Genomic DNA, 11,060 nt, shown 5'->3' with positions numbered 1-11,060 from the left:
GAAATGAGATGCAAGAGTGAAAACTATAAGACTTGGAAGAAAACACAGGTATAATTCTTGGTGACCCTGGAGTAAGCAGTGGTTTCTTGGATGACTCCAAAACCAAACAAAAGACAGACGTATTGGACTTCATCAAAACTTACAACTTCTGTGCTTCAAAGGACATCATCAAGAAGTGAAAAGACAGAATAAGAGAAAAAAGTTGCAAATCATGTATCTCATAAGGGACTATGTATATTTCTGTATCAGTGATACATAATGAACTCTCACAGCTCAAAAATAAAATCACAACCCAATTTAAAAATGGGCAAAGGGTCTGAATAGACACTTACCCAAAGAGGATATACAAATGGCCATTAAAAGATGCTCAGGATTATTAGCCATCGGGGAAATGCAAATTAAACTATAATGAGATTATCATTTCCCACCCACTAAGGTGAACCAACTGGACAAGAACAAGTGTTGGTGAGGATGCAGAGAAACTGCAGGCCTCATACACTCTGGGTAGGGATATAAAACAGCACAGCTTTTTGGGAAAGTCTGGCACTTCCTCCAATAGAATTACCCTAGAGCCCAGCAATTCCCCTCCAAGGTATTTCCCAAGAGAAATGAAAACATATGTCTAAACAATAATCTGTCCACAAATGTTCATAGCACCGTTATCACAATGGCCAAGAAGGGAAAACAACCCAAATATCTATCATCTGATGAATGGATAAATAAAATGTGGTGTTTCCATACAATGCACAAGTTACCAGCGATAAAAAGGAGTGAAGTTCTGACCCGTGCTACAGCACAGAGGAACTCTGAGAACATCAGGTTAAGTGAAAGAAGCAAAAGACACAAAAGGCCACGCAGCGTTAGGATTCCCGTCACATGAAGTGTCCAGAATAGGCAAATCCATGGAGACAGAAAGTAGATGCATGGTTGCCAGGGGCTGGGAGGGATGGAGAGATTGCGGGTGACAACCAACGGTGTGGGGTTTCTTTTTGCGGTGATGAAAGTGTATTGGCAAAGAGTGGCGACGCGAGCACGACCTCGTAAACAAACTAAAAACTACTGGATGGTGCACTTCAAGATGGCGAATTAGATGGCACGTGAATATTAAAGCTGTGGGAAAAAAAAAAAGAGGAGGAGGTAGCTGTGGTGCGACAGGAAGGATGCTGGACCTCGGAACATCACGAAGAGACGTGGCCAAGCTCTCTGCGCCCAGGACCTCGTGGGCACGATGTGGGAGGACCCAAGCTGCTCCAAAAGGGCGGACCAGTGCCAGGCCTGCAGTAGGGGCCAAGTCGGACTTGTGGACCTGTGATTCACAACCAGAATAGACACAGCATTTCACGTACAAATATCAAGGGTAAAGGAGCTCTGCCTTTACATTCTCTGAAGAAGTGAAGGAGGCAAATCCAAAAGGAAGCGAAAGGCAGAAAGAAAGCAAATAGAAAAAGCTTAGTGAAGAAACATGATGCAAAGTGTCTCTGACAACTCTAAAGCCCTGTTCTGTTGTGTGTGTGTGTGTTGCAGGGTGGAGGGTGATGGGAGGAACCATCCCTTCTCTGGAACTTCATTCGCCCCTCTGTAAACAAACTGCATCTGAGGATTTGCTGAGGTTAAATACAGTGCCTGGACAAGTCAGAAACACGGACACAGGTAAGGACGAGACTCTGCCCCCCGCATGGTCAGGTCCCGTGAGAGGGCCCTGGTACCTGGATCCTGTTGAGTATCATCAGCTTGGACTTGGAGTCCCAGGGGGGATCCGCTGGAGGCCCGGCCAACGACGAGAAGGAGGCCATGGCTACCTGGCTTGGAGAAGCTGCACAGCAAATATCCACTTTCACTTTCTCCTTCCAGAAGTGCTGGACCCCGGAGTTGCCAGAGAAGAGCCTGTAGCCTCCGCCCCAGGAGCAGGCCGGGCCCTCTCCACCTTTTGTGGCCCCGGAAGCCGTGCCATTCTCAGCCTGGGCCTGCTTCCCTGGGAGGTGGGCTCTGGATGGCTCCTCCCCTCCTAACTGGGTCTGATGCAGGCCCCGAGGGAGAAGATGTCCCTAGGTCCAAGGTCCCTTTCGAGGATCGCAACTGCTTGGCCAGAGAGGAGATGTCTGGGTTTCCAGGAGGGTCCAGGGACGCCGCCGTGGGGGCAGGTGGAGCAGCAGCCACTTTTGGTCTTCCCTTTGGGTCCTGGCTCACGCTGCTGGGGGAGGGCTCTGTGGGTAAAGCGGGTGTGGATTTTCTCCTGCGGGCTAGGGACCCCTCTGGATCAGGGTTCACGGGGCCAGCATGGAGAGAGGCAACAGTGGGTGCCACAGGTGGGGGTTGCTGTGGCCACGGCCCCTGCAGTGACTTCAGGGCAACTTGCTTGCCGTCGGGTGTGGGAAGCTGGGAGGAGGCGGCGGCCACCTGGGTGTGGGAGAAGATCTGCTGGGACTTGGTGATCATCTGGAACACCTGCATCTGCTCGTGGCTCACCAGAGACTCCTGAGCCTTCAGGACCAGCTGCTGGAAGAGCGGTGTGGCATCCGACGGGAGGCCGCTGGACTTCTAGCCGTCCTGGGGGCCAGGCTCACCAGGGTTCTGCCGCGAGAAGGAGTCGCAGTCGAACTTGCTCTTCTTGGAAGCCCAGGAGTCGTCTTCCCCGCTGGTGCTGACATATCTGGGGTCGCCCGAGGCCTCCCCCTGGGCCTTCAGGAGCGTGGGAGGGAAAGACGGCGTGTCCTCCAGACCGGTGCACTGGCTGGGTGAGGGCTCCCCAGCAGGGGAGTCGCTGCTGAGCCCGGGGCCCGGCTCGGAGCCCTCCCGGGACGGCACTGCAGAGGGCTTGTGGACGACAAACATACTGTTTCCTTTGCTCTTAGGGCAGCCCGACAGGTTTCAGAGCCACTGGAAACTGTGGCTTGATGGCTGGGAACTGGCGGGGACAGTCTGGCCATGGAACAGAGGCAGGCAGGCGGGCAGGGAGCGCCCTCGGGCCAGCCCTCCAGGGATGACGGGGGCTGGAGCAGCGGCAGCTCCGGCTCGGCTGGGTCGGGGCCGCTGTTCTCCGCTGCCCGTGAGTGGACGGCTGTGAACACGTCCGTGCCCGGCTCCTTCCGTGGGGGCCGGGGATCCTCGGGAACACCTCAGTGCCCAGGGCTCCTGGGGCCGCCGGGGTGCTGGCTGGGCCGCAGGAGGAGGACCCTGACGAGGGCAGGGAGGAACAGGCCGTGATCCTCCCTTCGCCGCTGTCTGAAGGCCCTCCCAGGGCTGGCCCGGGAGAAGGGATCTTCTGGCAGATGCTGCTGCTCACGATACAGCGCAGGAGGTCTCGGTTGGACAAGAGGGAGATGGGGGATGGGGCTTCCGGGGGCACCAGGGACCACAGGCTCGCGGGTGCGGGCTGGCAGGCCACCTCGTGCACACGGGGTGAGTTCCCGCAGGGCTCCTCCTCCGGAGGGACCTCCTTGAGGATGCACAGGCCGTGCTGGACCTCGTAGTGCTGGCGCACGGAGCGGTAGTCGCTGTAGCTCTTGCTGCAGCCCTGCTCAATGCACACAAAGGGCTTGGACTTCTGGTGGGTGAGCGTGTGCCCAGTCCTGGAATCACATGAGGAGAAAGTTAGTGGGTGTCTCGGCGTGGGTCACTAACTGCAGGAACCCAGGCGTGTCCCCAGGGGGCGGCAGCATCGCAACTCAGAAACTGTGCTCAGACCCTATGAGGAAAGACCCCTGCTATGGCCAAAGCCCTCTGGAAGGGGGAGCTCTTGCCCTCACCCCTAAGCAAACCCCTAATCTGAGATTAAAAACATCAGTGGGAGTCAAGTCAGAGTTCCCCAAAGTGGGTTCCTAAGGAACACCAGGCTCCAGAGTTGCTCCCTGAGGACTTGGGCTCAGCTGGCAAATAAGTTTGGGAAAAACACTCTTTACTTCTTGGAGGTTCCTAGGAGCAAACTGAAAAGCCACAGAGCAGATAACGAGAGATCTGTTGAACTTTCCATGTCTCTCAAACTTATTTGCCCACAAAACCATGCTTTTAAAATAGACCCTTTTAGCATCCCCGAGAAGCAGAGAACCAGAGTTCTGAGAACAAACTTAAGGAAACGCTAACTTGGGGATGATCCTTCCTTCAACAAAGGAGTCTTTGCCTTCCCACAGGAGTCCTCTAGACAGCGACCTGGGAGCCCCACAGCAACAACAACAAAAAGCCAAATGCGCCTATAATGTCTGCAAATATAAAAGAATGCAAGTATGTAGTATATTTACATCATACGTATACCTGCATTAATATATTATAAATATAAACAAATGGGTAAATCACCCTCTGGGTTCCCAACAATCCTACCCCGGATGGTTCTAATCAATTGGACCCAGTAAATAATGAAACCCTTTCCCAAACGTGGACCCTTGGCCTCCATCTGAGGGAAGCAGCAGAGAGGGCATCCGGAGACCCACTTTCTAGCCCTAACTGTTACCAGCTTGTGACAGGAGTAAATCATTTCCCATCCTTAATGGCGAGAGGGGAGAGGATACAATGAAAGCGGGATTCATCGAAGCCTCAGTAAAGGCTGGGCGAGCTGTAAACATGCAAGGGATCGTCCTCTCCCACTTACGAGTCTCTCAGTTTGAAAGTCTGTCTCTTCTCCCTCGGCAGCAAGAAAAGCTTATCATTTCTAAGACATGAAGAACAAACGGAATTCTGCTCCTCTTACACTGAGCTTGCTTTTTAAAGTCAAATTTTGAAAAAAAATCGAGTTAATAAAAGGGGGAATTGAAACAGGAAAAAAGAGAGTGAACACTGCATTGCCATGTTCTAGAAACAGGCATTTCAGAACCCCTCACGCCCTGGTGTTATCCCAACATATATTCCTCATGGAGTGCATATCTGTTCTGCTCAGACACCTACCAGGGACTCTGAAACTTTCTCTACGCAGTTAGCCCAACTCCCTCCATGACAAAATTGCCTCTGGAGTGTGTTTTTAAAGCACATGGGTCCTGTCTGCAAATCGCAGCGGCGCTCTCCTCACTGGAGTGAATCTGGAGGCTGGGGAGGGCGGGCTGTCCGGGGCAGTGTAGGCCCTGCCCCCCGCCCCCACCAAACACTGGCCGTGGGAGGAGCACAGGTCGCACACACCTGGGACACCCGACGGTGCGGGGCGGTGCAGGTGGATGGGAGGGGATGCAAAAGAACCGGGAACACGCCCAGCCCCCAGCAGCCCCCTGAACAGACATCCCGACCAGACTCCTACATACAGGTGGTCCTGACGCTTAAAGGCCTTGCTGCAGATTTTGCACACGTGTCTCCTCTCCTGGCTGTGCGTCAGGCAGTGCTTGCTGAGAGGACTGGCGCTGCTGAACACCTTCCCGCAGAGGCTGCGGTCCAGGAGTGGGTTCTGAGGGGACCTGTGCTGCCGCTTTCCTCTCCTTGTGCTCCCAGACGTGGCCCTGCCTCCTTCGTTAGCCTCTTTGGGCACCTTGAGCACGCCTAGCCCCAGGTCTAGACAGAGGGAGAAAGCACAGGTTATGACATCCGGGGACATCGGAGCCCGGGCCGAAGCACTCTACCACCCTCAGACCAACTTCAGCAGCTGAGTCCAACTCAGGGAGTTGGCCGAGAACCCCAACTTCAGCAGCTTCACTCGCAGAGAAGACCAGGCTTAGCACCAGGTGAGGGGGAGAAGGGACCCTGGTCAAGCCACACCTCCAGGGCGGCACCCAATCTTGAAGCCACACTTGGGGGGTAAGGGAGGGGACAGCAACAGTCTGAGAGCTTCCAGGACAGAGTGACTCGACAGGCAGGACTTCATGACGGTAACATCAACAGCACGCTTGCAAGTGCAATCCAGAAATGCACAATGCAAAATCTTAGAAAAGTTTAAGTCCTTTCTCCCAGCCAATTCCACTCTGGTTTTTTAATTAAGGAAATTAAGGCCGATCTGTACAAATTAACGGAGATCTTGCAGTGAACTGCAAGCGAGTTAACTGCAGCATTGTTTTTCCTGGTGAAATGTGAGAAACCACCTAATAACTGACACGAGGGCAGGTGGGTGACTGCATTCTGGTCTCAATGGTCTATGGCGCAGGCATTTCAGATACAACTGTAGGAGAATATCCATTGACGTGAAAGGATGTTCATGCTGTACCACTAAGTGCCGTGCCACTAACAAGAGGATTGTTGAAAAACGGAATGACCTAGTCTTTAAAAGGGAAAAATAAATTTGAATAGAAACAAACAGAATGGGATTGATTGGTAGCATCATGGATCAACTTAATTTTCCTTTCCCTATATATCTGAATTTTCCATGTTTCTCTACTCCTTGGGTAAATGAGTAGTTTTTTTTTATAATTTCATTTTTGATTTTTTTTCTTTGACCCATGAGTTATTTTAGAAGAGTGTTCTTTAGTTTCCAAATACTTGAAGACTTTTTTCTCTTATTTCTTTTACTTATTTCTTTATTTTTGGCTGCATTGGGTCTTCATTGCTGTGCGTGGGCTTTCTCTAGTTGCGGCGAGTGGGGGCTACTCTTCGTTGCAGTGCGCGGGCTTCTCGTTGCAGTGGCTTCTCTTGTTGCAGAGCATGGGCTCTAGGCGTGCGGGCTTCAGTAGTTGTGGCTTGCGGGCGCTAGAGCGCAGGCTCACTAGTGGCGCATGGGCTTAGTTGCTCCGCGGCATGTGGGATCTTCCCGGACCAGGGCTCGAACCCGTGTCCCCTGCATTGGCAGGCAATTCTTAACCACTGTGCCACCAGGTTTTGATCCATCGCCTGGTCAAGTATCAGTGGGTTTTCCATACCCTTGGCATAATTATTACTCGTGGAATATTTGCTCTCAAACGCATGTATAGATTACACACTCGTGTCCTGGATTGCCATCCCGGAAAGCATTTAAGAAACATCAGGTTCGGGACTTCCTTGGTGGTGCAGTGGTTGGGAGTCTGCCTGCCGATGCAGGGCCCTGGTCTGGGAAGATCCCACATGTCGCAGAGCAACTAGGCCCGTGAGCCACAACTACTGAGCCTGGGCGTCTGGAGCTTGTGCTCCGCAACGAGAGGCCGTGACGGTGAGAGGTCCGCGCACCGCGATGAAGAGTGGCCCCCGCTCGCCGCAACTAAAGAAAGCAATCGCACAGAAACGAAGGCCCAACACAGCAAAACAACAACAACAAGAAAAAGTTAAAGGGCATTAAAAACAAACCAACCAGATATATGTGGGTAGGCATTTTCCATCCCAGTTACAGAATGAGAAAACTGAGACTCAAACAGGGAAAATGACTTGCCCAAGGTGGCAAAGGAAGGAAGAAGAGCCAGGCTGTAGATTCTGGTTCATCTGATGCCAGAGTCCTTTCCCCAACCACAGTGCCCGCACTGCTTCCAACTCAACTTCCTCCTCTGCTCCTCCTCCCTCCCCGTCTTTTCAGATGGACTGAACTGAAACCTGGCCCTTCTGTGAAGCCTCCTGACACCAGCGTTTGCCCTGCTCCCCTAGCCAGTCCCTCCGAAGGCAGCACACAGTTACAGACACAATCACGCCTTTAAGCCATCAATCCTCTGAGGTGTCCCTCTTCCTCATCTCAGTTATTAATAGCATCTACTCAGTTGCTCAAACCCCAGCCTGCCCTGCCAACCTCCATCTGTCCTTTTCCTTACCAGCTCTCCCTGTGATGTGTGACCCGTCAGCATGTCTGAATCTACTTCTAACATGATCCCTAATCCTTGCGCTTCTGGCCTCTTCACTGCTACTCCAGCCCAGGCCACCATCTCCGCTGAGAGCCTTCCAGCTACTCTCCAGGATTCCCGTCTTGCCGCCCACGGCACCCTCACAGCAGCTAGAGCTTTGCACAGCCTCCCCTGGTTCCCGTGGCAGAGTCTGTGCTTTGCCGCACCGTGGCCTGGAAGTGGGTCTCAGCCTCAGCAGCCTCCTCAGTGTGGCTTCCCACCCCCGCGCCATCCACCTGCCAGCGTCTGCCACTCCCTGTCACTCCCTCGGACTTGGCCCCCTGCTGTACTTTCCTCATGTCGCTTTGTGGTGGACACAAGGTCTGACTCCCCAGTGGCTGTTTCTGCTTCCTCTTCTTTTCCTGGCAAATGGGATTCCAGTTTGGATCGGGTGACAAGAAATTTGAGGGAACACACTGGTTCTCCCCAGTCCTGGAACTGGGGAGAACCAGCGGGGAACACAACTTACGCTTTTGCCCTGGAGACAAATCTTGAGGGTCCGGGATAACGGTGGCCACTTCCCTTTCCACTGCCACGGATCAGTTTAGAAAGAGCACGGGCTACAGTTCTGGCCGAGGAGACGTGAGGGGCGTTCTGTTGGGCGCTGCTACAAGCTTTCCTCACTTTTATAAAGGGGAACAAGGAAGGGAGGGAGCTGCTCTCTGCCCTGCACCCTCCGAAGGTTTGGGTGCTCCGCGTACAAGAGGGGATTCTTGCTGCTGCTGCGGCAGCCGACTTGCAGACGCTGGCCACTGCTGGCAGGCCTTGACTTCACCGTGGAGCCACTGGCACCACCACGTGTCCTGAGAGCTTAAACCGACGCCGACTCCTCTGTTATTACGGCCCAAAGCATACGCACTATAGATATCTAAACTCACCTTTTTGCTGCTTTATCACTCCTACCTTCCCGCTCCTAAAATGTAAGCTCTGTGAGGGGAGGGGCCTGTCCCTCCATCACTATGTCCCCATCACGTGGACTGGGCATTGTCTGGCACAGCTACAGCAGGTGCTTGATGAATGCTGGCTGCATTCATGCATGAGGGTCCTCCAGGGCAGGGACTCAGTCACTGTGGCTTCTGGGAGCGGCAGGGGCTCAAAAGCCTTCGCTGGATCAACAGGCAGGGAAGCCAGAAGACAGCTTCTTAAGAAACAAATTTAATACTATATACAAGGGAAAACGTACAGAAACAACAAAGGAGACGCAACAGGGCTGGAGGAGCCCATCCCAACTAGCTGCCCACGCAGAGGGCCGATGCCAGCCCCTAGCTCGCCCTACTCCTCCTACAGTTGGAAGGGCTCCACGGGCCACCTTGCCCTGGCGGTGGGATCCACGTGGTCCTGAAGCCGGTGCCACTTCATGTGGGCATTCCGACCCTTGATCTTGCCAAACACCCTGAGGAGGCACCAGAGGACACAGGGGTCAGAGCAGGGGGAGGCGGGTAGCCCTGAGGGGGGCACCCCAGAGGGCTGAGGGCAGGCGGTGTGGGAGCATCCAGGGAAAGGGCGGTACCTCTCACACTCCCGGCAGGGAAAGAAGCCCTGGCCCTTGCTGCTCCCCGGCAGCTCAGGGGTCCGCTTCGAGCCGGTGTTTGGGCTGGAGTTGGGGATGGACTCCCTCCTGTAACTCTCAGTAGTCCTCGGTAATTCGGGGGTTGGACGGTGGCTGGGTTTCCTCCGAGGGCTACGAGTGACCTGCACAGGGGGCAGAGGTGATGAAAGGGTGCTGACCGCCCCGCCGCCCTTCTAAGGGAGAAGCAGGTGTCCAGAGCATCCAGACGTCGCGGGGTGCACCCCCCCACCGCCAGCCAGCTTGGATGGGCACCGGGCATCCAGATCCGTGCTGAACTCCTGAAGCCCTATCCCGAGACCCTCTACCTTCGCTTCTGTCCTGTCTGCTTCACCCAGCTCTCTCTTGACCCTCTTTTCCGGCACTGGGGCTCGGCCGCAGTCAAACTTGTTCATTTTCTTCTGCATGTAGTAGAACTCGACACACTGGGCTACTGTTTTTGTCTGGACCTAGTGGAGGAAGACAGAAACCGGCTAAGGACAGTGCCTCAGGAGTAGCAGTGAGTATGGCCTTGACGCCCTAAATCCCCTCCCCATGGGGCCAGCCGCCACTTTTTGAAAGCCCTCCTGAAACGTTTCTCCCCTACGGCTTGGTATGCTCCACTGCTACGGGGGACAGAGAATCACAAAGTCCTCCTGGGGATGAAGGAGTTCAGAGAGAAGCCACCAGAGTCAACACCATCTAAGCTCTGCACGCTCTGAGCAACAAGGCTGGCCCAAGAAGGCTTCTCTCCAGGAAAACGCACACACGGTACACATGAGGACGCTCACTGTGACATCATGTGGAGCCACATGTCTACCGACTGGGACTAATTAAACCAGAGTGTCCTTACGTGGTGGATACCTCATAGCCTTATGTGACAGCTAGGCAGAGCCCTCCAAAAAACTGAAGAGGAAGGAATACTTCCCAACTCAGTCCGTAAGTTCAACATTTCTCTGATACCAAAGCCAGACAAAGATATTACAAGGAAAGAAGCCTACAGACCAATGTCCCTCATGAACATAGATGAAAATTTGTAAACAAAACTTTAACGAACAGAATCCAACAATATATATGTGTATATATATATATACGTGTATCTATATATATATATATGTATATATGTATATATGTATATATGTATATATGTATATATGTATATATATATATATAAAGGACAATATACCATGACTAAGTGGAGCTCATCCCAGAAACGTGAGGTTGGTTTAACAATCGAAAATCAATGTAATTCATCATATTAAACTTAAAAAAGAGAAATCATATGAGCATCTTGATAGGTGCAGAAAAAGCATTTGATACAATCCAATGTCCATTCCTGATGGAAACTCTCAGCACAATAGGAATAGAAGGAACTTCTCTTCAACCTGATAAATGATACCTACAAAATCCCTACAGCTAACGGTGGAGTGGTTTCCCCTCAAATATCATGAACAACACAAGGATTTCCACTCTCACCACTTCTACTCAATACTGTACTGGTGGTTCTAGAGTGCAAAAAGGCAAGAAAAAAAGTAAAGGCATCCAGGTTGGAAAGGAAGAAAGAAAAGTGTCTTTACTTGCAGATGATGTGACTGTCTATGTAGAAAATTCAGTGGAATCCACAAAAAAGTTACCAAAACTAGTAAGTTAGTTTGGCAACATTTCAGAACACAAGATCCATATAAAAATCAATTTTATTTCTATACATACTAGCAACAAACCATTGGAAACTGAAATAAAAAAGAACTCTATAACATCATAAAAAACACAAGTACTGGGCTTCCCTGGTGGCGCAGTGGTTGAGAGTCCGCCTGCCGATGCAAGGGACACGA

General features: G+C 52.3%; 1 pseudogene; it reads right to left on the bottom strand.

Moving 5' to 3' along the window:
* Positions 1 to 2,848: 2,848 nt before the first annotated feature.
* LOC132479627 (zinc finger protein 541-like) overlaps positions 2,849 to 11,060 on the bottom strand; it is a 34,433-nt pseudogene continuing 26,221 nt past the window's right edge.

Source organism: Mesoplodon densirostris, chromosome 19 (assembly GCF_025265405.1).
Source record: "Mesoplodon densirostris isolate mMesDen1 chromosome 19, mMesDen1 primary haplotype, whole genome shotgun sequence".
NCBI lineage: Eukaryota > Metazoa > Chordata > Mammalia > Artiodactyla > Ziphiidae > Mesoplodon > Mesoplodon densirostris.
Note: the sequence above shows the minus strand (reverse complement) of the source record. Positions and strands in the feature narration are given on the sequence as shown.